At 47.3% G+C, this 24682-nt stretch overlaps 1 pseudogene; it reads left to right on the top strand.

Moving 5' to 3' along the window:
• LOC148041653 (monodehydroascorbate reductase 3, cytosolic pseudogene) overlaps positions 1–23457 on the top strand; it is a 37185-nt pseudogene extending 13728 nt beyond the window's left edge.
• The last annotated feature ends 1225 nt before the right edge of the window (positions 23458–24682 follow it).

Raw genomic sequence — 24682 nt, forward strand, 5'->3', positions numbered from 1 at the left:
CTGTAATTACCTGGGGGTGGAAGGTCAACGATAACTTTGACCTTTGAGAAGTCCGTGGCAATGCCGTTCTTTGACACGACGTGTCCTAAGATGCATTCGTGCTTCACCCAAAACTGACATTTCAAGGGGTTCAGGGAGAGACGGTATAAGCGACACCGTTCAAAGACCGCACGGAGTTTGTCTAGATGTTCAATCCAGGTCGAATGGACACACAGGTCATCGAAAAAGACCTCTAACTCCTTGCGAAGCATGTCCTTGAATATGATGCACATGAGACGTTGAAAGGTGGCGGGGGCATTGGTTAACCCGAAGGGCATGACTACGTACGCAAAGACGCCCCACTTAGTGGCGAAGGCAGTCTTGTGCCTGTCTGCAAGATGCACTTGCACCTGATTGTACCCTGAGAAGCCATCCAGGAAACTATAGGCTTCCTTACCTGCCACTCTCTCAAGCATGTGCTCGGTGTACGGCAAGGGGTAGTTGTCTCTCTTTGTAGCAGTGTTCACCTTCTTGTAATTGACGCACACACGAATCTTGCCGTTTTTCTTCATCACAATGACTATGGGTGACACCCAGTCTGTGCGCTCAATTTCGTAAATGAATCTAGCTCTCATCAGCTCGTCGATTTCCTCCTTGACAGCATGAGCGTGCTTTGGATTCATGGGGTACGGTCGCTGCTTGACCAGCGTTGCATCCATTGTCATGGGTATGTTGTGAGTCACAACACTCGGATCTACCCCTTGTAGCTCATCTAAGGACCAAGCAAATACGTCTATGTACTCCCGCAAAAGAGTGACAAGACTGGACTCCTCTTCAATAGTTAAGTCCTCGGCAATGAACACTGGTCGGGGTACTTCCCCTCCTTGACCTTGGTTGGCCCTTCGATTGGTTCGTTGGTTTGCCCTTGGCGCTTGGCACTTAGCAGAACCACTACCCTGTCCCCTTTTTTGAATTTAGAGAAGCGTTTAGGGAGGTCTTGCGGCTTCCTTTGTTCCTTTGATCGTGCATCCTTGGGACGCTTTGCCTCATCCTGCCGCAACCGTCTGCGCCTCAGGTGGACAGGTAAGTCCCCCTTGGTTCGTCTGGTCATGGGTGGCCTAGGGATTTCTGGGTCACTATCCAAAGTAACTTCCGATTTAGAGTTAAATCCCCCATTTTCACTAGAGGAGGTGGTCTCCCCTGGTGGCCGCAATTCAGATGGCGATTCGGTTCTAAGCAGTGCTGTCGTTCCTGGTTGGGCTAGGCTGGCTTGCTCAAGGTCTACTGCTCCTATCCGTTCCAACCAAGCACGATCACATTTTGTACACATAACTCCTTGGTCCACTCTAAGGGCATGTCTCTTCTGCGGCTTAGCATCTGCTCGTATCTACTCAATTTCTCGCCCTTCGGTGTCGTATTCTATGGTATCCACCTCACCCTCACTTTCATCATCGAAGGATTGGCAATCTTCGTATTCATCACAGGAATCTTTATCGCTCGACTGCTCATCGTCTCCCAAGGCTTGCTCTGCCTCGTCTTGTTGGTCGGGAACCAAAGCCCAGTTATACCTGAGGTTGAGTTCGTGTACCCTGGTCCACTTCCACTCGAACTCTTTCAAGAGGTCCTCGAGTGGCTTGAGGTTGGCGGCTGCGTTGCCTACCAGTCGGCGGTCCGTTAAGTGCTCCAGTATTCCCTGGAGTTCCCTCTTGTTGGAAGGTACTTGGAAGATGACAAGCTTAGGCCCTTCATGGAGGCTTGCTGCCATCATATAGACAGGTGTAGAGAGTGTTTCGTTTGGCTTGCCAAATGTTTTGATAGCCTGCTCGTACGCCTCATGGTCTGAGAATGGTAGGTCAAGTGTAGCGAGAACGTGCATCCAATCCCGCTCGTCCTCTGGGCATGGGATATACTTAGTTAAGGACCCATAGGGTTCCTTGACCTAAGTGTTCCCTTTGAGCATAGTAGAGATGGCGTCTAGGTCGACTGGTGAGGTCTTCCAAGTGTCCATCTCTATTCTTACGGTGTCAAGTCAGTTGCCAAGGAAGATCAGGCTGTTACCCCAATCATCGATAACTCTAGCATTGCGCATCCAGGGTCGACCCAATAGGATATCATAGTCCACTCCCTTCATGACTATAAAGTCGACAGAGAACTGGACTCCTGCAATCTTTACTAGCCAATTCTTCAAGACCCCGAATGGCTTCACTCGCATACCGTTTGCTAGCGTGACATTAAACCGAGCAGCTTTGACAGGCGGGTTTCCCCACGTTTGCAGCACTGCGTGGCTAAGCACACTAACCCCAGCTCTTGTGTCTACAATTTCCTTCCTCGTTGTGTCCCCCAGGGCTAGGACCGGCAGGACTACGTGCATCTCCGAGCCCTCCCAGAAGGCGTTGACATGCAAGGATTTAGGCCCGGAGTGTAGCGTCAAACTTGGCAATTGTGTTTCCGCATCCTGGTCTTGAGGATCTGCCGTGGACTGCTCTTGCGATCCCTCGACCCACTGCTTGAGGTCTTGCCATAGGGCAGCGTGCTGCTTAAGCAGATCTCCCAGGCCAAACGTTACAAGGGTGGTTACTAATGTGGTCAGGAGATTGCTAAACACTCGTCCTTCCTTTAGCCTAGACTGTCTGGGCCAATGGCCGCGACTGATCTGTGGCTCTGTTGCATCTAGGCTTGGCCTCAATGGCACTGCTTGTGGCATAGTAGCCTCAACGAGGCGGTGACATTGGTATGCTTATGCTGGAGAGTTCATCGATCTCGTCGTCCGTGATGGGTTCAACATCTTTGAGGTGCTGTTGTGCCTCTCTCACCCATTCCTTCACCTTTTCTATGGCCTCTAATTGCCGCTTGGGGTATGGGTATTCCCCTATCTTAGCGCTTCCCTTTTGGGCTATTTTAGGGGTTGAAGTCTCTGCCTCTGCGTCTGAGACATTCTTCCCATGAGGTAAGGTCGTAACACTGTCGGTTTTTAGTGGGACCTTAGCCTCCGATCTCTTCTTTTTCCGCCTACAGCTTTTCTTTCCTACTAAGGTCGCATGAAGATTGCTAGGTCCTGGTAGAGAGATGCCGGCCTGCTTCGTTTGTGCTCGGGTCATAACTCTCAAGGGAATAGGTGTGGCCTCCCCATCGGGGTTTTCAACACCAAACAACCCCAACGAGACAGATGGCAAATTATCTGAACCGGAGGGCGACTTCCATTTTGGGCAGTCTATGAAAAGATGGGTGATTCTGCACTCTGTGCACCTTTGGTCAGCTTTGTCCCTGTTTTGCTGCTCTCTTTCAGGGTAGCGCGATGAGACGTGACCGGGATGTCCACAAGTCCAACAAGTGATCGGATCCTATGGCTGCCCTCCTAGGCCTCTACCCTGTCCTCCTCCTAATGCCATTATCGGCACGGGTCGGTAATCCATGAGGACCGCATTGCCCTTGTCGTCATGCGAGACATAAGGGTATATGTAGGTCTCTTCGTCACTGGGCTCCTCTACGTAGTGTACGGGAGCATCGCTCAGTGGGTGGGTCACATAGGGACCAGGCGGTCTAGGAATACCGATAAGATTTACGTCCAGCCTAGGGACAACTGGTTTCACATCGTTAGGCACAGGTAGGGCTAGCGGGGTTCCCCGTCCACATCGTTAGGCGCAGGTAGGGCTAGTGGGGTTCCCCGTCCGAAGAATGGGTGCAGCCTGCTAGCCGAATAAGGCTGGCTGTAGGGTTGCGCATATGGTAGTCTTCGTGGTAGTCTGCACTGTGCGGCATTGTGGCCAAACCTACCATAGTTAGCACAAGGTCTTGACTTAGGGTCTTGACACCCTGCTGGCAGGTGGTTTCCTCCACAGTACACGCACTGGACATGCGGACGCGTCGGTCGCCTCAACATGTCTTGTATTTTGGCCAATTCCATGCTGACCTCGGCCAAGCCTCCGTCTGGGTGGTCTTTCCCTTATCTTGGGATGATGGGTTTGATCGCTTGCTAGAGATTGACATTTTCTCTAAACTCTGTGGGTTGGTTTCATCTAAGTTTTAGCTCATGGAGCTCCGCTCTTTCAGCGATCCCTCGACCCACTGCTTGAGGTCTTGCCATAGGGCAGGGTGCTGCTTAAGCAGATCTCCCAGGCCAAACGTTACAGGGGTGGTTACTAGTGTGGTCAAGAGATTGCTAAACACTCGTCCTTCCTTTAGCCTAGACTGTCCAGGCCAATGGCCGCGACTGATCTGCGGCTCTGTTGCATCTAGGCTTGGCCTCAATGGCACTGCTTGTGGCATAGTAGCCTCGACGAGGCGGTGACATTGGTATGCTTATGCTGGAGAGTTCAACGATCTCGTCGTCCGTGATGGGTTCAACATCTTTGAGGTGCTGTTGCGCCTCTCTCACACATTCCTTCACCTTTTCTATGGCCTCTAATTGCCGCTTGGGGTATGGGTATTCCCCTATCTTAGCGCTTCCATTTTGGGCTGTTTTAGGGGTTGAAGTCTCTGCCTCTGCGTCTGAGACTTTCTTCCCATGAGGTAAGGTTGTAACACTGTCGGTTTTTAGTGGGACCTTAGCCTCCGATCTCTTCTTTTTCCGCCTACAGCTTTTCTTTCCTACTGAGGTCGTATCAAGATTGCTAGGTCCTGGTAGAGAGATGTCGGCCTGCTTCGTTTGTGCTCAGGTCATAACTCTCAAGGGAATAGGTGTGGCCTCCCCATCGGGGTTTTCAATACCAAACAACCCCAACAAGACAGATAGCAAATTAGCTGAACTGGAGGGCGACTTCCGTTTTGGGCAGTCTATGAAAAGATGGGTGATTCCGCACTCTGTGCACCTTTGGTCAGCTTTGTCCCTGTTTTGCTACTCTCTTTCAGGGTAGCGCGATGAGACGTGACCGGGATGTCCACAAGTCCAACAAGTGATCGGATCCTATGGCTGCCCTCCTAGGCCTCTACCCTGTCCTCGTCCTAATGCCATTACCGGCACGGGTTGGTAATCCATGAGGACCGCTTTGCCCTTGTCGTCATGCGAGACGTAAGGGTATATGTAGGTCTCTTCGTCACTGGGCTCCTCTACATAGTATACGGGAGCATCGCTCAGTGGGTGGGTCACATAGGGACCAGGCGGTCTAGGAATACCGACGGGATTTACGTCCAGCCTAGGGACAACTGGTTTCACATCGTTAGGCGCAGGTAGGGCTAGTGGGGTTCCCCATCCACATCGTTAGGCGCAGGTAGGGCTAGTGGGGTTCCCCGTCCACATCGTTAGGCGCAGGTAGGGCTAGTGGGGTTCCCCGTCCGAAGAATGGCTGCAACCTGTTAGCCGGATAAGGCTGGCTGTAGGGTTGCGCATATGGTAGTCTTCGTGGTAGTCTGCACTGTGCGGCATTGTGGCCAAACCTACCATAGTTAGCTCAAGGTCTTGACTTAGGGTCTTGACACCCTGCTGGCAGGTGGTTTCCTCCACAGTACACGCACTGGACATGCGGACGCGTCGGTCGCCTCAACATGTCTTGTATTTTGGCCAATTCCATGCTGACCTCGGCCAAGCCTCCGTCTGGGTGGTCTTTCCCTTATCTTGGGATGATGGGTTTGATCGCTTGCTAGAGATTGACATTTGCTCTAAACTCTGTGGGTTGGTTTCATCTAAGTTTTAGCTCATGGAGCTCCGCTCTTTCAGCGATCCCTCGACCCACTGCTTGAGGTCTTGCCATAGGGCAGGGTGCTGCTTAAGCAGATCTCCCAGGCCAAACGTTACAGGGGTGGTTACTAGTGTGGTCAAGAGATTGCTAAACACTCGTCCTTCCTTTAGCCTAGACTGTCCAGGCCAATGGCCGCGACTGATCTGCGGCTCTGTTGCGTCTAGGCTTGGCCTCAATGGCACTGCTTGTGGCATAGTAGCCTCGACGAGGCGGTGACATTGGTATGCTTATGCTGGAGAGTTCAACGATCTCGTCGTCCGTGATGGGTTCAACATCTTTGAGGTGCTGTTGCGCCTCTCTCACACATTCCTTCACCTTTTCTATGGCCTCTAATTGCCGCTTGGGGTATGGGTATTCCCCTATCTTAGCGCTTCCATTTTGGGCTGTTTTAGGGGTTGAAGTCTCTGCCTCTGCGTCTGAGACTTTCTTCCCATGAGGTAAGGTCGTAACACTGTCGGTTTTTAGTGGGACCTTAGCCTCCGATCTCTTCTTTTTCCGCCTACAACTTTTCTTTCCTACTGAGGTCGTATCAAGATTGCTAGGTCCTGGTAGAGAGATGTCGGCCTGCTTCGTTTGTGCTCAGGTCATAACTCTCAAGGGAATAGGTGTGGCCTCCCCATCGGGGTTTTCAATACCAAACAACCCCAACAAGACAGATAGCAAATTAGCTGAACTGGAGGGCGACTTCCGTTTTGGGCAGTCTATGAAAAGATGGGTGATTCCTCACTCTGTGCACCTTTGGTCAGCTTTGTCCCTGTTTTGCTACTCTCTTTCAGGGTAGCGCGATGAGACGTGACCGGGATGTCCACAAGTCCAACAAGTGATCGGATCCTATGGCTGCCCTCCTAGGCCTCTACCCTGTCCTCGTCCTAATGCCATTACCGGCACGGGTTGGTAATCCATGAGGACCGCATTGCCCTTGTCATCATGCGAGACGTAAGGGTATATGTAGGTCTCTTCGTCACTGGGCTCCTCTACATAGTATACGGGAGCATCGCTCAGTGGGTGGGTCACATAGGGACCAGGCGGTCTAGGAATACCGACGGGATTTACGTCCAGCCTAGGGACAACTGGTTTCACATCGTTAGGCGCAGGTAGGGCTAGTGGGGTTCCCCATCCACATCGTTAGGCGCAGGTAGGGCTAGTGGGGTTCCCCGTCCACATCGTTAGGCGCAGGTAGGGCTAGTGGGGTTCCCCGTCCGAAGAATGGCTGCAACCTGTTAGCCGGATAAGGCTGGCTGTAGGGTTGCGCATATGGTAGTCTTCGTGGTAGTCTGCACTGTGCGGCATTGTGGCCAAACCTACCATAGTTAGCGCAAGGTCTTGACTTAGGGTCTTGACACCCTGCTGGCAGGTGGTTTCCTCCACATACACGCACTGGACATGCGGACGCGTCGGTCGCCTCAACATGTCTTGTATTTTGGCCAATTCCATGCTGACCTCGGCCAAGCCTCCATCTGGGTGGTCTTTCCCTTATCTTGCGATGATGGGTTTGATCGCTCGCTAGAGATTGACGTTTGCTCTAAACTCCGTGGGTTGGTTTCCTCTAGGTTTGAGCTCATGGAGCTCCGCTCTTTCAGGGATCCCTCGACCCACTGCTTGAGGTCTTGCCATAGGGCAGGGTGCCGCTTAAGCAGATCTCCCAGGCCAAACGTTACAGGGGTGGTTACTAGTGTGGTCACGAGATTGCTAAACACTCGTCCTTCCTTTAGCCTAGACTGTCCAGGCCAATGGCCGCGACTGATCTGCGGCTCTGTTGCGTCTAGGCTTGGCCTCAATGGCACTGCTTGTGGCATAGTAGCCTCGACGAGGCGGTGACATTGGTATGCTTATGCTGGAGAGTTCAACGATCTCGTCGTCCGTGATGGGTTCAACATCTTTGAGGTGTTTCTGCGCCTCTCTCACCCATTCCTTCACCTTTTCTATGGCCTCTAATTGCCGCTTGGGGTATGGGTATTCCCCTATCTTAGCGCTTCCATTTTGGGCTGTTTTAGGGGTTGAAGTCTCTGCCTCTGCGTCTGAGACTTTCTTCCCATGAGGTAAGGTCGTAACACTGTCGGTTTTTAGTGGGACCTTAGCCTCCGATCTCTTCTTTTTCCGCCTACAGCTTTTCTTTCCTACTGAGGTCGTATCAAGATTGCTAGGTCCTGGTAGAGAGATGTCGGCCTGCTTCGTTTGTGCTCAGGTCATAACTCTCAAGGGAATAGGTGTGGCCTCCCCATCGGGGTTTTCAATACCAAACAACCCCAACAAGACAGATAGCAAATTAGCTGAACTGGAGGGCGACTTCCGTTTTGGGCAGTCTATGAAAAGATGGGTGATTCCGCACTCTGTGCACCTTTGGTCAGCTTTGTCCCTGTTTTGCTACTCTCTTTCAGGGTAGCGCGATGAGACGTGACCGGGATGTCCACAAGTCCAACAAGTGATCGGATCCTATGGCTGCCCTCCTAGGCCTCTACCCTGTCCTCGTCCTAATGCCATTACCGGCACGGGTTGGTAATCCATGAGGACCGCATTGCCCTTATCGTCATGCGAGACGTAAGGGTATATGTAGGTCTCTTCGTCACTGGGCTCCTCTACATAGTATACGGGAGCATCGCTCAGTGGGTGGGTCACATAGGGACCAGGCGGTCTAGGAATACCGACGGGATTTACGTCCAGCCTAGGGACAACTGGTTTCACATCGTTAGGCGCAGGTAGGGCTAGTGGGGTTCCCCATCCACATCGTTAGGCGCAGGTAGGGCTAGTGGGGTTCCCCGTCCACATCGTTAGGCGCAGGTAGGGCTAGTGGGGTTCCCCGTCCGAAGAATGGCTGCAACCTGTTAGCCGGATAAGGCTGGCTGTAGGGTTGCGCATATGGTAGTCTTCGTGGTAGTCTGCACTGTGCGGCATTGTGGACAAACCTACCATAGTTAGCGCAAGGTCTTGACTTAGGGTCTTGACACCCTGCTGGCAGGTGGTTTCCTCCACATACACGCACTGGACATGCGGACGCATCGGTCGCCTCAACATGTCTTGTATTTTGGCCAATTCCATGCTGACCTCGGCCAAGCCTCCATCTGGGTGGTCTTTCCCTTATCTTGCGATGATGGGTTTGATCGCTCGCTAGAGATTGACGTTTGCTCTAAACTCCGTGGGTTGGTTTCCTCTAGGTTTGAGCTCATGGAGCTCCGCTCTTTCAGGGATCCCTCGACCCACTGCTTGAGGTCTTGCCATAGGGCAGGGTGCCGCTTAAGCAGATCTCCCAGGCCAAACGTTACAGGGGTGGTTACTAGTGTGGTCACGAGATTGCTAAACACTCGTCCTTCCTTTAGCCTAGACTGTCCAGGCCAATGGCCGCGACTGATCTCCGGCTCTATTGCGTCTAGGCTTGGCCTCAATGGCACTGCTTGTGGCATAGTAGCCTCGAGGAGGCGGTGACATTGGTATGCTTATGCTGGAGAGTTCATCGATCTCGTCGTCAGTGATGGGTTCAACATCTTTGAGGTGCTGTTGAGCCTCTCTCACCCATTCCTTCATCTTTTCTATGGCCTCTAATTGCCGCTTGGGGTATGGGTATTCCCCTATCCTAGCGCTTCCCTTTTGGGCTGTTTTAGGGGTTGAAGTCTCTGCCTCTGCGTCTGAGACTTTCTTCCCATGAGGTAAGGTCGTAACATTGTCGGTTTTGAGTGGGACCTTAGCCTCCGATCTCTTCTTTTTCCACCTACAGCTTTTCTTTCCTACTGAGGTCGCATCAAGATTGCTAGGTCGTGGTAGAGAGATGCCGGCCTGCTTCATTTGTGCTTGGGTTATAACTCTCAAGGGAATAGGTGTGGCCTCCCCATCGGGGTTTTCAACACCAAACAACCCCAACAAGACAGATGGCAAATTAGCTGAACCGGAGGGCGACTTCCGTTTTGGGCAGTCTATGAAAAGATGGGTGATTCCGCACTCTCTGCACCTTTGGTCAGCTATGTCCCTGTTTTGCTGCTCTCTTTCAGGGTAGCGCGATGAGACGTGACCGGGATGTCTACAAGTCCAACAAGTGATCGGATCCTATGGCTGCCCTCCTAGGCCTCTACCTTGTCCTCGTCCTAATGCCATTACCAGCACGGGTCAGTAATCCATGAGGACCGCATTGCCCTTGTCGTCATGCGAGACGTAAGGGTATATGTAGGTCTCTTCGTCATTGGGCTCCTCTATGTAGTGTACGGGAGCATCGCTCAGTGGGTGGGTCACATAGGGACCAAGCGGTCTAGGAATACCGATAGGATTTAAGTCCAGCCTAGGGACAACTAGTTTCACATTGTTAGGCGCAGGTAGGGCTAGCGGGGTTCCCCGTCCACATCGTTAGGTGCAGGTAGGGCTAGTGCGGTTCCCTGTCCGAAGAATGGCTACAGCCTGTTAGCCGGATAAGGCTGGCTGTAGGGTTGTGCATATGGTAGTCTTCGTGGTAGTCTGCACTGTGCAGCATTGTGGCCAAACCTACCATAGTTAGCGCAAGGTCTTGACTTAGGGTCTTGACACTCTGCTGGTAGGTGGTTTCCTCCACAGTACACGCACTGGACATGCGGACGCGTCGATCGCCTCAACATGTCTTGTATTTTGGCCAATTCCATGCTGACCTCGGCCAAGCCTCCGTCTCGGTGGTCTTTCCCTTATCTTGGGATGATGGGTTTGATCGCTCGCTAGAGATTGACGTTTGCTCTAAACTCCGTGGGTTGGTTTCCTCTAGGTTTGAGCTTGTGGAGCTCCGCTCTTTCAGCGATCCCTCGAGCCACTGCTTGAGGTCTTGCCATAGGGCAGGGTGCTGCTTAAGCAGATCTCCCAAGCCAAACGTTACAAGGGTGGTTACTAGTGTGGTCAGGAGATTGCTAAACACTCGTCCTTCCTTTTGCCTAGACTGTCCAGGCCAATGGCCCGTACTGATCTGCGGCTCTGTTGTGTCTAGGCTTGGTCTCAATGGCACTGCTTGTGGCATAGTAGCCTCGACGAGGCATTGACATTGGTATGCTTATGCTGGAGAGTTCAACGATCTCATCGTCCGTGATGGGTTCAACATCTTTGAGGTGCGGTTGCGCCTCTCTCACCCATTCCTTCACCTTTTCTATGGCCTCTAATTGCCGCTTGGGGTATGGGTATTCCCCTATGTTAGCGCTTCCATTTTAGGCTGTTTTAGGGGTTGAAGTCTCTGCCTCTGCGTCTGAGACTTTCTTCCCATGAGGTAAGGTCGTAACACTGTCGGTTTTTAGTGGGACCTTAGCCTCCGATCTCTTGTTTTTCCGCCTACAGCTTTTCTTTCCTACTGAGGTCGTATCAAGATTGCTAGGTCCTGGTAGAGAGATGCCGGCCTGCTTCGTTTGTGCTCAGGTCATAACTCTCAAGGGAATAGGTGTGGCCTCCCCATCGGGGTTTTCAATTCCAAACAACCCCAACGAGACAAATAGCAAATTAGTTGAACCGGAGGGCGACTTCCGTTTTGGGCAGTCTATGAAAAGATGGGTGATTCCGCACTCTGTGCACCTTTGGTCAGCTTTGTCCCTGTTTTGCTACTCTCTTTCAGGGTAGCGCGATGAGACGTGACTGGGATGTCCACAAGTCCAACAAGTGATCGGATCCTATGGCTGCCCTCCTAGGCCTCTACCCTGTCCTCGTCCTAATGCCATTACCGGCACGGGTTGGTAATCCATGAGGACCGCATTGCCCTTGTCGTCATGCGAGACATAAGGGTATATGTAGGTCTCTTCGTCATTGGGCTCCTCTATGTAGTGTACGGGAGCATCGCTCAGTGGGTGGGTCACATAGGGACCAAGCGGTCTAGGAATACCGATAGGATTTAAGTCCAGCCTAGGGACAACTGGTTTCACATCGTTAGGCGCATGTAGGGCTAGCGGGGTTCCCCGTCCACATCGTTAGGTGCAGGTAGGGCTAGTGGGGTTCCCTGTCCGAAGAATGGCTACAGCCTGTTAGCCGGATAAGGCTGGCTGTAGGGTTGTGCATATGGTAGTCTTCGTGGTAGTCTGCACTGTGCGGCATTGTGGCCAAACCTACCATAGTTAGCGCAAGGTCTTGACTTAGGGTCTTGACACTCTGCTGGTAGGTGGTTTCCTCCACAGTACACGCACTGGACATGTGGACGCGTCGATCGCCTCAACATGTCTTGTATTTTGGCCAATTCCATGCTGACCTTGGCCAAGCCTCCGTCTGGGTGGTCTTTCCCTTATCTTGGGATGATGGGTTTGATCGCTCGCTAGAGATTGACGTTTGCTCTAAACTCCATGGGTTGGTTTCCTCTAGGTTTGAGCTCGTGGAGCTCCGCTCTTTCAGCGATCCCTTGACCCACTGCTTGAGGTCTTGCCATAGGGCAGGGTGCTGCTTAAGCAGATCTCCCAGGCCAAACGTTACAGGGGTGGTTACTAGTGTGGTCAGGAGATTGCTAAACACTCGTCCTTCCTTTAGCCTAGACTGTCCAGGCCAATGGCCCCTACTGATCTGCGGCTCTGTTGTGTCTAGGCTTGGCCTCAATGGCACTGCTTGTGGCATAGTAGCCTCGACGAGGCAGTGACATTGGTATGCTTATGCTGGAGAGTTCAACGATCTCGTCGTCCGTGATGGGTTCAACATCTTTGAGGTGCTGTTGCGCCTCTCTCACCCATTCCTTCACCTTTTCTATGGCCTCTAATTGCTGCTTGGGGTATGGGTATTCCCCTATGTTAGCGCTTCCATTTTAGGCTGTTTTAGGGGTTGAAGTCTCTGCCTCTGCGTCTGAGACTTTCTTCCCATGAGGTAAGGTCGTAACACTGTCGGTTTTTAGTGGGACCTTAGCCTCCGATCTCTTGTTTTTCCGCCTACAGCTTTTCTTTCCTACTGAGGTCGTATCAAGATTGCTAGGTCCTGGTAGAGAGATGCCGGCCTGCTTCGTTTGTGCTCAGGTCATAACTCTCAAGGGAATAGGTGTGGCCTCCCCATCGGGGTTTTCAATTCCAAACAACCCCAACGAGACAGATAGCAAATTAGTTGAACCGGAGGGCGACTTCCGTTTTGGGCAGTCTATGAAAAGATGGGTGATTCCGCACTCTGTGCACCTTTGGTCAGCTTTGTCCCTGTTTTGCTACTCTCTTTCAGGGTAGCGCGATGAGACGTGACCGGGATGTCCACAAGTCCAACAAGTGATCGGATCCTATGGCTGCCCTCCTAGGCCTCTACCCTGTCCTCGTCCTAATGCCATTACCGGCACGGGTTGGTAATCCATGAGGACCGCATTGCCCTTGTCGTCATGCGAGACGTAAGGGTATATGTAGGTCTCTTCGTCACTGGGCTCCTCTACGTAGTGTACGGGAGCATCGCTCAGTGGGTGGGTCACATAGGGACCAGGCAGTCTAGGAATACCGACGGGATTTACGTCTAGCCTAGGGACAACTGGTTTCACATCGTTAGGCGCACGTAGGGCTAGTGGGGTTCCCCGTCCACATCGTTAGGCGCAGGTAGGGCTAGTGGGGTTCCCCGTCCGAAGAAGGGCTGCAGCCTGTTAGCCGAATAAGGCTGGCTGTAGGGTTGCGCATATGGTAGTCTTCGTGGTAGTCTGCACTGTGCCGCATTGTGGCAAAACCTACCATAGTTAGCGCAAGGTCTTGACTTAGGGTTTTGACACCCTGCTGGCAGGTGGTTTCCTCCACAGTACACGCACTGGACATGCGGACGCGTCGGTCGCCTCAACATGTCTTGTATTTTGGCCAATTCCATGCTGACCTCGGCCAAGCCTCCATCTGGGTGGTCTTTCCCTTATCTTGCGATGATGGGTTTGATCGCTCGCTAGAGATTGACGTTTGCTCTAAACTCCGTGGGTTGGTTTCCTCTAGGTTTGAGCTCGTGGAGCTCCGCTCTTTCAGCGATCCCTCGACCCACTGCTTGAGGTCTTGCCATAGGGCAGGGTGCCGCTGAAGCAGATCTCCCAGGCCAAACGTTACAGGGGTGGTTACTAGTGTGGTCACGAGATTGCTAAACACTCGTCCTTCCTTTAGCCTAGACTGTCCATGCCAATGGCCGCGACTGATCTCCGGCTCTGTTGCGTCTAGGCTTGGCCTCAATGGCACTGCTTGTGGCATAGTAGCCTCGAGGAGGCGGTGACATTGGTATGCTTATGCTGGAGAGTTCATCTATCTCGTCGTCAGTGATGGGTTCAACATCTTTGAGGTGCTGTTGAGCCTCTCTCACCCATTCCTTCATCTTTTCTATGGCCTCTAATTGCCGCTTGGGGTATGGGTACTCCCCTATCTTAGCGCTTCCCTTTTGGGCTGTTTTAGGGGTTGAAGTCTCTGCCTCTGCGTCTGAGACTTTCTTCCCATGAGGTAAGGTCGTAACAACTGGTTTCACATCGTTAGGCGCACGTAGGGCTAGTGGGGTTCCCCGTCCACATCGTTAGGCGCACGTAGGGCTAGTGGGGTTCCCCGTCCGAAGAAGGGCTGCAGCCTGTTAGCCGAATAAGGCTGGCTGTAGGGTTGCGCATATGGTAGTCTTCGTGGTAGTCTGCACTGTGCGGCATTGTGGCAAAACCTACCATAGTTAGCGCAAGGTCTTGACTTAGGGTTTTGACACCCTGCTGGCAGGTGGTTTCCTCCACAGTACACGCACTGGACATGCGGACGTGTCGGTCGCCTCAACATGTCTTGTATTTTGGCCAATTCCATGCTGACCTCGGCCAAGCCTCCATCTGGGTGGTCTTTCCCTTATCTTGCGATGATGGGTTTGATCGCTCGCTAGAGATTGACGTTTGCTCTAAACTCCGTGGGTTGGTTTCCTCTAGGTTTGAGCTCGTGGAGCTCCGCTCTTTCAGCGATCCCTCGACCCACTGCTTGAGGTCTTGCCATAGGGCAGGGTGCCGCTGAAGCAGATCTCCCAGGCCAAACGTTACAGGGGTGGTTACTAGTGTGGTCACGAGATTGCTAAACACTCGTCCTTCCTTTAGCCTAGACTGTCCAGGCCAATGGCCGCGACTGATCTCCGGCTCTGTTGCGTCTAGGCTTGGCCTCAATGGCACTGCTTGTGGCATAGTAGCCTCGAGGAGGCGGTGACATTGGTATGCTTATGCTGGAGAGTTCATCTATCTCGTCGTCAGTGATGGGTTCAACATCTTTGAGGTGCTGTTGAGCCTCTCTCACCCATTCCTTCATCTTTTCTATGGCCTCTAATTGCCGCTTGGGGTATGGGTACTCCCCTATCTTAGCGCTTCCCTTTTGGGCTGTTTTAGGGGTTGAAGTCTCTACCTCTGCGTCTGAGACTTTCTTCCCATGAGGTAAGGTCGTAAGCTCCATTCCTTCATCTATCTCATCGTCAGTGGACATGCGGACGCGTCGGTCGCCTCAACATGTCTTGTATTTTGGCCAATTCCATGCTGACCTCGGCCAAGCCTCCGTCTGGGTGGTCTTTCCCTTATCTTGGGATGATGGGTTTGATCGCTAGCTAAAGATTGGTGTTTGCTCTAAACTCCGTGGGTTGGTTTCCTCTAGGTTTGAGCTCGTGGAGCTCCGCTCTTTCAGCTGGTCATCGACTTGATGGCTTCCTCGAAAACCCTGGCCGCCACGTCTTGCTGTAAGCTTGAGTTGCCTGCGAGTGCCTTGTACAATTCCTCATCTCGAATTCCGCTGATGAATACAGTCGATACTGCCCTGTCAGTCGGTCTCTCACCTAAGGGGATTCTTTTAAGGAGGCTTCTCACATGGGTCACATAGTCGCAGATGCCCTCCTTCTCCTTCTGCTTGACGTTCATCAGGTGTACTAGTAGGTTGTTAGAGTATCTGGGATCGGCAAACCTCTTGACAAAAAGGTCCTTGAGGTTATTGAAGTTGGCTCGTTCTATGGTGTCCAGGCTTGTATACCACATCCTACCCTTATCGCTTAAGCAAAGTCTGAATGCTTGCGAACGTTGAGCCTGGTCGTTGAGGCCATTGGCTTCGCAGACTTGCCCAAACTGCTCCATGAAGCTGTACGGGTCGTTAGGTGGCTGGTACTTGTCGAGTTATTTAGCGACAATAGGTATTTTGGCTTGGCTCTTTGAGCCCTGGTTTTCCCCCAACCCTCCAAGCAGTGACGTTGCTAGCGCAGTGGCACTCTACTCTACCGCGATGTTATCGAGCAGTCGTTTCATGAGGAGCTCGCTTAGCGTCAGGTCTCCCTCTAGTGCTCTTTCCTCGTCTCTGTCTGGTTCCGGCCAGCCAAGTTTAGCACTCGCTGCACCTCATGCAGCTCCATGCTTTGCCTTAGGCTCCTGGCTTGTTGATCCCTATTATACTCAGCTATGCCCTGCAATGCCTTGCGGGCTAGCCTTCTCTCCTCCTCTAGGTCCGCAATGATTGCATCTGTCGTCCTGTCACGGTGCTCATACCAAGCATGCGCATCGTAACTGCTCACCATCTGCTGTATAACATCTCGGAATGCACTCACATCGAGCTCCTCGGTAAAGCGATGGTCTGAGCCTCCCTTTGTCATGGTGGAATTCTTGCGCCCGGTCGTGAGATACTTGTCGTTGACGCTCCTTGCTTGATTCTACCCTGCACTTCGCGCATTTGCCTATACCTTGGGTCTTCTCCTATTGGTGGGTTTTTTGAGCGATTTATCTGAGTGAGTTCCTTTAATTTTGAATGCAATACTCAACTTATGGTCACTCGTGAGTGTGTTGTTCCTCGTGCACTTGTGCTCAATCATGCTTTCAACTACAATAACCCTAATCCAAAATCATCCACAGTATCTAAGTCAAGCCTATCAACGAAACCATACTCACAAATAGCCTCCAATATAGACACATTAGAGGTCATAGACTGGCTATCAGGTGCATTGCTAAAAACCTCCATCACATCATGGAGTGGAGCCATAGGTGCATTGTCATAATAGGGCATAGGTGCCACTGGTAAACATCCTAAAGAGTAGCCCTCGGTGGCATACATATACCAACACATAAAATCCCAAAAGGGACAACTAACATTTACTTGAACATTGGGATATGATGGAGTAAAAGAGTAAACAGCAGCTTGATATCAGAAAAATTCTTGCTGCTCTTGCCACCCTAGACTGAACAACACCACACTCAGATGAGAATATACTATCATAATCATGGCACTGATAAGTGTAGGCTATAGCATCCTACATGGCAGTGGTACTATAGCATCAAAAATGTGTGTGACACTCCCAACATAGGAGATGAGCATGCACGAAAAGATGCCGCTGACACTGTCTACAACCAAATGGTGGATGGTATTGCAAACAAAAAATGATCACAAAAGAAGAACTGCAACAGGCCTCTCCTCTCAATGCATATAAGAACCTGCCACGCATCTAAATACGTGGAATACTATAAGTCCCAACATGAATAGGATCAGAACTATTAGCATCAAGACGAGGATAAAGCGCATCCATCCATAGAAAAGCCATATCTGCATCCCATTAAAAACCCCCAAAAGAGAAAAGAAATCCAAATATAGATTAGTTAAGGGGTCATTCTAACTATACCTAACTACACTAAGTCATAAAATGTTCAAGGCGGAGGCCATTAACTCTAAATATCTCATTTTTAGCATTAATATCTTGTACATCAAGAGAACCATTATCATAAACTTTAACAACCTTAAAATGTCCTAACCAACAAATTTTGAGCTTTCCAAGAAATTTGTAATAGCGACTATCATATAATAAAACTAAATTGTATGATACTTTCCTAGGAAGCTCAAAATTCCTATGAGGAATTTTGAGCTTCCTCATCTAACCTCACCAATTGTAAAATTCTTTGCTTCAATGATTCCGTCTCACCTAATTGTAAGGAGAGGGCGATTTGTAGAGTAGGCAACTCTTGCTCAATTGGAAAAATAACATTAGTTCCATAAACTAAATTGAAAGGTGTATTTTGCACTGTCACTTTGTAAGTGGTTCTATAGGCCCATAATGCCTCATACAGATATTCATCCCAAACTCTCCGATGAGAAGCAACCGTTTTAGTTAAAATCCTACAAATAATGAAATTGGTTTTTTCAATCTGATCGTTAGCTCGGGGATAATAAGGCATTGATTTGCGATGCTTAATTTTGTATATTTCCATTAGCTTGCTAATAAGACCATTCAAGAAATGGGAACCTCCATCACTTACAAATTGTAGTGGGCAACTAAAACGTGTAATGATATTCTCATACATAAACTTAGCCACATCAATGACTTTATCCATCTTAAGTGCTTTTGCTTTTACCCACTTTGTAATATAGTAAGTACAAATCAAGATATAACGATTAGATCTATATCTGGTAAGCGGATCAATTGGGCCCACAAAGTCAATTCCCTACTTCTCAAAATGCGTTAATGCTAATATAGGTGTCAAAGGTGTAGCAAAACTCTTAGAAGGATGACCAATCCTTTGACACACATTACATTTTCAATAATAATAATAAGCATCTTTAAATAGGGTAGGCCACCAATAACCAGCTAATAGAACTTTCCTTGCAGTTGTTAATTCACAGCTCATCATGCAATGCCTTAAGAACCATTGGGACTTCATCTTCCCTTACACAACGCCGATAGATACCCTCGCATGGAAAGAATTTATAAAGGTAACCCCTTAATAATCCATAAAAGCGTGCTTGCATTGAAATTTTTCACTTTCGTCATTTATCAGCATCAGGTGGATAACGAGCGATACTAAAAAAATTTGCAATGTCAGCATACCATGGAACTTGCGTCTCCACAGTAAAAAGTGATGCATCCGGTACATCATCCTCCACACCTTCTTCCTTATCAGATGTTAATTATCGTGAAAGATGATTTGCTAGAATATGAGCTCTACTAGGAGGAGTAACAGTTTGAAAATCAAACTCTTGAAATAGCAACATCCAATGAATTACACATCCCGAAAGTTCTAATTTATTAAGCAAATACTTTAATGCCTTATGATCCACATAAATTGTAAATTTATTCCCCAATAAATAATTATAAAAATTTTCCACTGCAAATAACATTGATAAGCATTCTTTCTCAGTGGTAGTATAATTTCTTTCTACATCACTTAAATTATGGCTTTTGTAATAAATTGGATGATCCACCTTATTATCATCTGCTTGGCATAAAACAACTCCTACAACTTACATAGATGCATTAGCATGAATATGGAATTCCTTCGTTCAATCCTGGGGTGCCAATACTAGTCCTTCAATTAACTTTTGCTTAAGAAATTCAAATGCTTCTTTACAAGCAACAACCCAATTAAAAGGAGTATCCTTTCGTAGCAAATTTGTCAAAGGTGAGGCCACTTTTGTGAAATCAGAAATGAATCATCGATAATACTTTAGATGCCCGAAAAATCCACGCAATTGCTTAAGGTTTGTTGGAGGTGGAAGTGCAAAGATCGTAGAAAATTTAGCCAGATCCATAGCAATGCCTTCTTTAGAAATGATATGCCCCAACAATGTTCCTTTTGGCACTCCAAAAATGCATTTATCAGGGTTCAAGGAGATACCTACTTCGTCATTACGTTCAAACACTTGTGCCAATGGATCTGGAATTTCTTTTGCCATCCCATAGATACAAAAATCATCTAGAAAAACTTCCATCCATTGTCGTAGAAAATATTGATAGGTTGCAATCATAACTCTTTGAAATGTCACGGGTACATTACATAAACCAAAAGGCATTACTCTATAAGCGAATGTACCCCATTCAATAGTAAAGGTAGTTTTGGATTGATCTTCAGGATGAATCAACACTTGATTGTAGCCGCTAAACGCATCCATGAAAGAATGAAAATGATTGTGTGGTTGTGTAGTATGATCCTAAATGTCCCTAGGTGATGCTAACCTAATGTATGTTGCCTAGGTGCTAGGTGCACTAGGTGTTGGATGTGACAAAGTGTTTCCCAGGCCACTTGACCTTGGTTTGTAGAAGCTTCCTAATGAATTCCCAAGACACTTAAATGCTTATTCCAACAAATTGATTCCAAAACATATAGTCTTCAAGACACTTGAGATACTTTGAATATATAAGGGTGAAATGTGCAAAATCAACCTTTATTTCTTTCAAATTCACTATGCATATGTGCAAGTGATGCCATAGAAGTGAGTAAACTTTTAAGATTAGTGATATAAGTGAATTTGATATGATTGAATGAACTTGATGTGAGTGAGCTATACATGAGTGAGCTTGATATGAGTGAACTAGATATGAATGAACTTGATATAATGAACCTAATGAGTGAACTTAATGAGTATGGACTCTAGTGAGAGTGAACTCTAGCAAAAGTGAACTTAAATGAGTGAAATATGATGATTGAGCTTACAATGAGAATGAACTACAATGAAATGATACTTTAGTGTGAAGGAACTTTAACCGTATGTGCAAAGGATCTTAATTATCAAATGGCAATAAGCAACAATCAACCAAACAATGAAATAATGACCGTGTATTTGATTCTTGCATTTTGAGTTTTGTGTTTTTTGAGTTGATGCCAAGAGAAAACTCAGAACAAGAATCAATCTATGTATCAAAGTTATAGATGCTAGGACAACACTTGAACAAACCATATATCAATATTATAGATGCCAAGACAGTGCAACCGCCAATGTTTATTGAGCTTTATGTTTTGCGTTTGATTCATAATAGGAAAGTTGCATCTATAGCATTGATATATAGATTGGTCAAGTAAAAATCGTTGATTTTTGAGTTTGGAGTTTTGCGTTTTGCATTTTGTGTTATTCATTTTTCATTGTTTAAGATTTGAATTTTGTGTTATTTTCACTTTAATGTACAAACAACCTAACAATCATGATAAGCATGATGTATCTTCAATCCACAATAGCATCACAAAGATTATTTAAGAAAGAAAAGTTTGAGATTTGAGTTTTGTATTTTGGTTTTTGCAATTTTCTATTGTTCTTTAAGTTTTATTATGTTTTTAAGTTTGAATTTTGTGTTTTCCTTTAGTCTAATAGATCTAATCCTTCAAATATTAATTTAAAAAACTAGTTCCCTCTGATTCGACCTTCCTAAACTAGCCACATGGGTTTTAGCATATGCTAGCCATGAATGTAGATGATGAATACCCCACAAATCCCATCCATGCTTATGCACAAGCCCCCTATAATGCCACACGGTAGGGGTGTGAGAACCTAAGTAGTTGCACCATTCTTTCTCCTGGCAATGTAACCAAAATGTTAGACTAAATGCACAAGAGTCAGGACTTTGGACCGGACTTCTATTCCTTCAAAATTTTCAACTCACTTTGGTGACAATCTCCCACCTTGTTTCTTGATACTTTGCTCTAACTAACCATGCATCCCTTTCTCTGTTTTGAGAAAGCAAGAATACCAAACTAGCTTCAAGCTGTAGTGAACCCATCAACTTACCTTCCCACATTGTAGTCTAAAGGCTTGAAGGATCAAAGATGAGGCTCAAAGATGGTTCTATGATCCAACAAATATGATCTAATGATGTCACTCCTTCACATCCACCATTGAGTATACAAATGAGTCAAGAAGTTAGTAGAGGAGAAGAAGAAGAAGAGAAAGAATACTAATAAGAGCTTTACCTTCCCTTAATCCCTCATTCAAAACACCTCTCACTCACTCTCTCTTAGTCACTCTCAATAGTGAAGGCAAGATGATACAATAGAAGTAGAGAATAAAAAGCTTCAAGAGTTGCACTCATAGAGCTTCCACAACATGGATGCACAAAAGGATAATTGCAATTAAGATCTCCCATCTTTATATAGACATAAATTAGAGTCAGAGTTAGGTCACTCCTTTAGGATAGCACTTTCTTTGTGTTGTAGAGTTTGTGCTCCACTTTGAATTTTAGGGTTCATACTTTTGTGAATTAGGGTTCATGCCCATTTTGCATTTCAATTTTCAAACTATGAATTCGGGTTTGCACCCTCCTTTGGGCATCCTACCCACTTTAGGGAATTTAGGATGGTGCTTCCTTGAAGAATGCTTTATCCTTAGCTCAATTAGACCAAACCCATACTAATACAATGGCAAATACATGTGCATAACCTAGGCAATTGTACTGAGAGTGTGACAAATACAATTGTGGGTGATGATACAATATGCATCGGAGTGAGCTCTCACAAAATAATACAACCATGATAATGTGATGGCCATGAAGTAAAATAATAGTACATAAGTACCCAAAATAATATATTGAAGTGCTCCAAAATATAATCCACTATGAAATAAATTTATCACTTTAGCTTTCACTTTACTTTGATCTTCTTTGACTTTATCCTTCACAAAATATTCTTAACAAATATCATGCAAGCCTATTTTAGTTTATCGTCCTTCCATTGCCCCAAGTTCACAACCTCAAATGCTAAGTGTAGTGTTTTCTTAATGACAAGATATTCTATTTGTGCTTCTTAGGCTTCATTAGATGCTATATGAGTTTGATTGTTTGTTAAAACACATTCAAATGCACTGGAGTAGAAGTTGAAGCCCAATAAATTTTCTATTTTTCTCGACCTCTTCAAAAGGTCTATGCAAGCATTAGAGAATTTGCTAGATGGATCAACAAATAATGCAAAGTGCAAGGAAGCTATATTATTCAAGATCCACCACCACTTTAGCCACAACTTTGTAGCAGCACATGGTTAGAAGGCATTGTGATCTCAAAGCTAACAAATGCAATGTTAAGATTAAGCTAGCATTGGAAGCAAACTCAATGAATCTCTATAAAAATGCGTTGTCCTAAATGAGCTTGTGCAAGAAATTCCACTATTGCTATTCATAATGGGACTAGTGGATGCATGAGTTGTTTAATAATCACCTGGACGGCATAAAACCAAGCGTTGTCGTACTGCTGCACATCCGAGGTGTGGAATCCACCAAAGATTTGTGTGTGTGACATTTGTTACTTTGTACATACTTAGTCGTTGTGTTTGTATTTTGTTTTGCATGGGCAGTAAAGTGGAGAGGGGTGAGGAACTTATCTATAATACTCTAGTTGATATGTATGCTAAGTGTGACAGTCTAGAGGAAGCATGCTAATTAATTGATAGATTACCAGTCCACAATGTAGTTGCATGGACAGCCATGGTTGGTGCATATGTCTGAAGCAATGATGGTATTTCTGCCCTTAAACAGTATGACAAAATGCTTGATGAGGGCATTAAACCAAGCAAAGTCACCTACTTGTTGACATTCAAAGACCTACTGTGCTTATCTTTTTCCAGAAGGTGTTGCGAGGCTTCCTGGATTCCATACTTGTGTTGGCAGTGGAGGAGAAAGATTACTACCTGAATGGTACTCTGAGAAAGGCATTGAACTTATGCTTAGTACTAAAGTGGTTAAGGTCGACCTTGCCAGCAAAACCCTGACGAGTGCTGTTGGAGTTGTTTTCACCTATGGATCTCTGATTATAGCAACAGGGGCCACATTCATCAAGGTGACCGATTTTGGCGTCCAAGGAGCAGATGCTAAAGGCATTTACTATCTGAGATAGATTACTGATGCAGATGCTCTGATCGAGGGTATTCGTGGAAAAGAAGGCGGGTCAGCTGTAATAGTTGGGGGTGGTTACATTGGTTTGGAACTTGCAGCAGCTTTGGTCCTGAATAAGTTCAAACGTTACAATGGTCTATCCAGAGCCATGATGCATGCCTCGCCTTTTCACAACAGAGATAGCAGCCTTTTATGAGTGCTATTATGCAAATAAGGGTGTAAAGATTGTGAAGGGAATAGTTGCCACTGGCTTTGAGAGTGATGCATCTGGAAATGTTAAGGTAGTGAAGCTCAAAGATGGGAGAGAATTGTCAGCTGACGTGGTTGTGGTTGGTGTTCGGGAAATTGGCCCGCTTTTCTGAGGGGAACCGTATTTCTGGAGGAGAAAACGCAAAAGCATCGGGGGAGAAAACGGGAAAAAGGGGGCAGCATTCTGGACCTGGGGGGGAACAGGATTGTATACCCGGGAAGTTGCTGCACGAATCCGAAGGCTAAAATGTCTCCATCGAGCTCAAGAGCGGGAAGCTCTATTGGGGATCCCTTACCGAATCCAAGGATAACTAGAAGTCTGAAATTGCCAGCTTGAAAACATCACTTACATCGCAAAGGTTGACAGTCTTGCAATTGGAGCTCTATTGGGAGGGGAGAACCTTGAGTTGCATCTAATTTACCCCTATCTCAGATAGAAAGCCTGAGTGCTATCTCAGATAGAAAGCCTGAGTGCTGTTCGAATTCATATACCAAAAGACCTCCGTCCACTTGACGCCCGTGAGTCTACTTTGAATAAGGTTTCAGAAATATTACACCACTTTCCGGAAGGACTAGAAAGCTACGAAGTGAGATTAGAAGAGTCGTATTTACTCCTTAGCACAGTCTGCCATTCTTACAACCTGGAAGAATTGCACGCATACTCATCTCAAACATGCATGAAAATGAAGAAGTATTCTTGTTACCACAGGTGAAAGCAGTGCAAGCGGGATATATGGTTGCTGTTTTGGCAAACTGCCTACCAATGCTTATCCATCTTGTTACAGATTCAGCACAATTACCATGACTTTACTTAGAGCCTGATCCAGAACAGCACCTTATCATAGGTTTTGATTGTGAACATGTTGATCTTGCCCGACATGGTTCTCTTTGTATCATGCAGTTTGCCTTTGAAGATGAAGTTTAGGCTGTTGATCCTTTGAAAGGCGGAAATACATTGATGCAGGCTTACAAACCTGCATTAGAATCTCCTAATATTACCAATGTTGTGCATGAATGTAAGCAGGATAGTGAGGCTTTGTACTTCTGATATGGGATCAAGCTGAATAATGTTTTCAATACTCAGACTTCCTATTCTTTAATTGAAGAAGTAGATGGCATTAGTGCAGCAGGAACACCCTGGTTATTTTACAGATTCAGAGACTAGAGATGGTGCAGAAATAGAGCTTTCAAATTGAATTTGATATGCTAGATTGTCCTTCTATCCTGAAATTATTCAAAGTCCTCTGTGGTCGCGACTTTGCTTTCGAAATCCTTCGACAGCGTGTCTTGACCTTAATCCTTGTTCCATGACCGGAATGAAATCTTTGTATGCTTGGC

This window comes from Lygodium microphyllum, chromosome 1 (assembly GCF_053477565.2).
Source record: "Lygodium microphyllum isolate KBCC chromosome 1, Lygodium_microphyllum_v1.1.10, whole genome shotgun sequence".
NCBI lineage: Eukaryota > Viridiplantae > Streptophyta > Polypodiopsida > Schizaeales > Lygodiaceae > Lygodium > Lygodium microphyllum.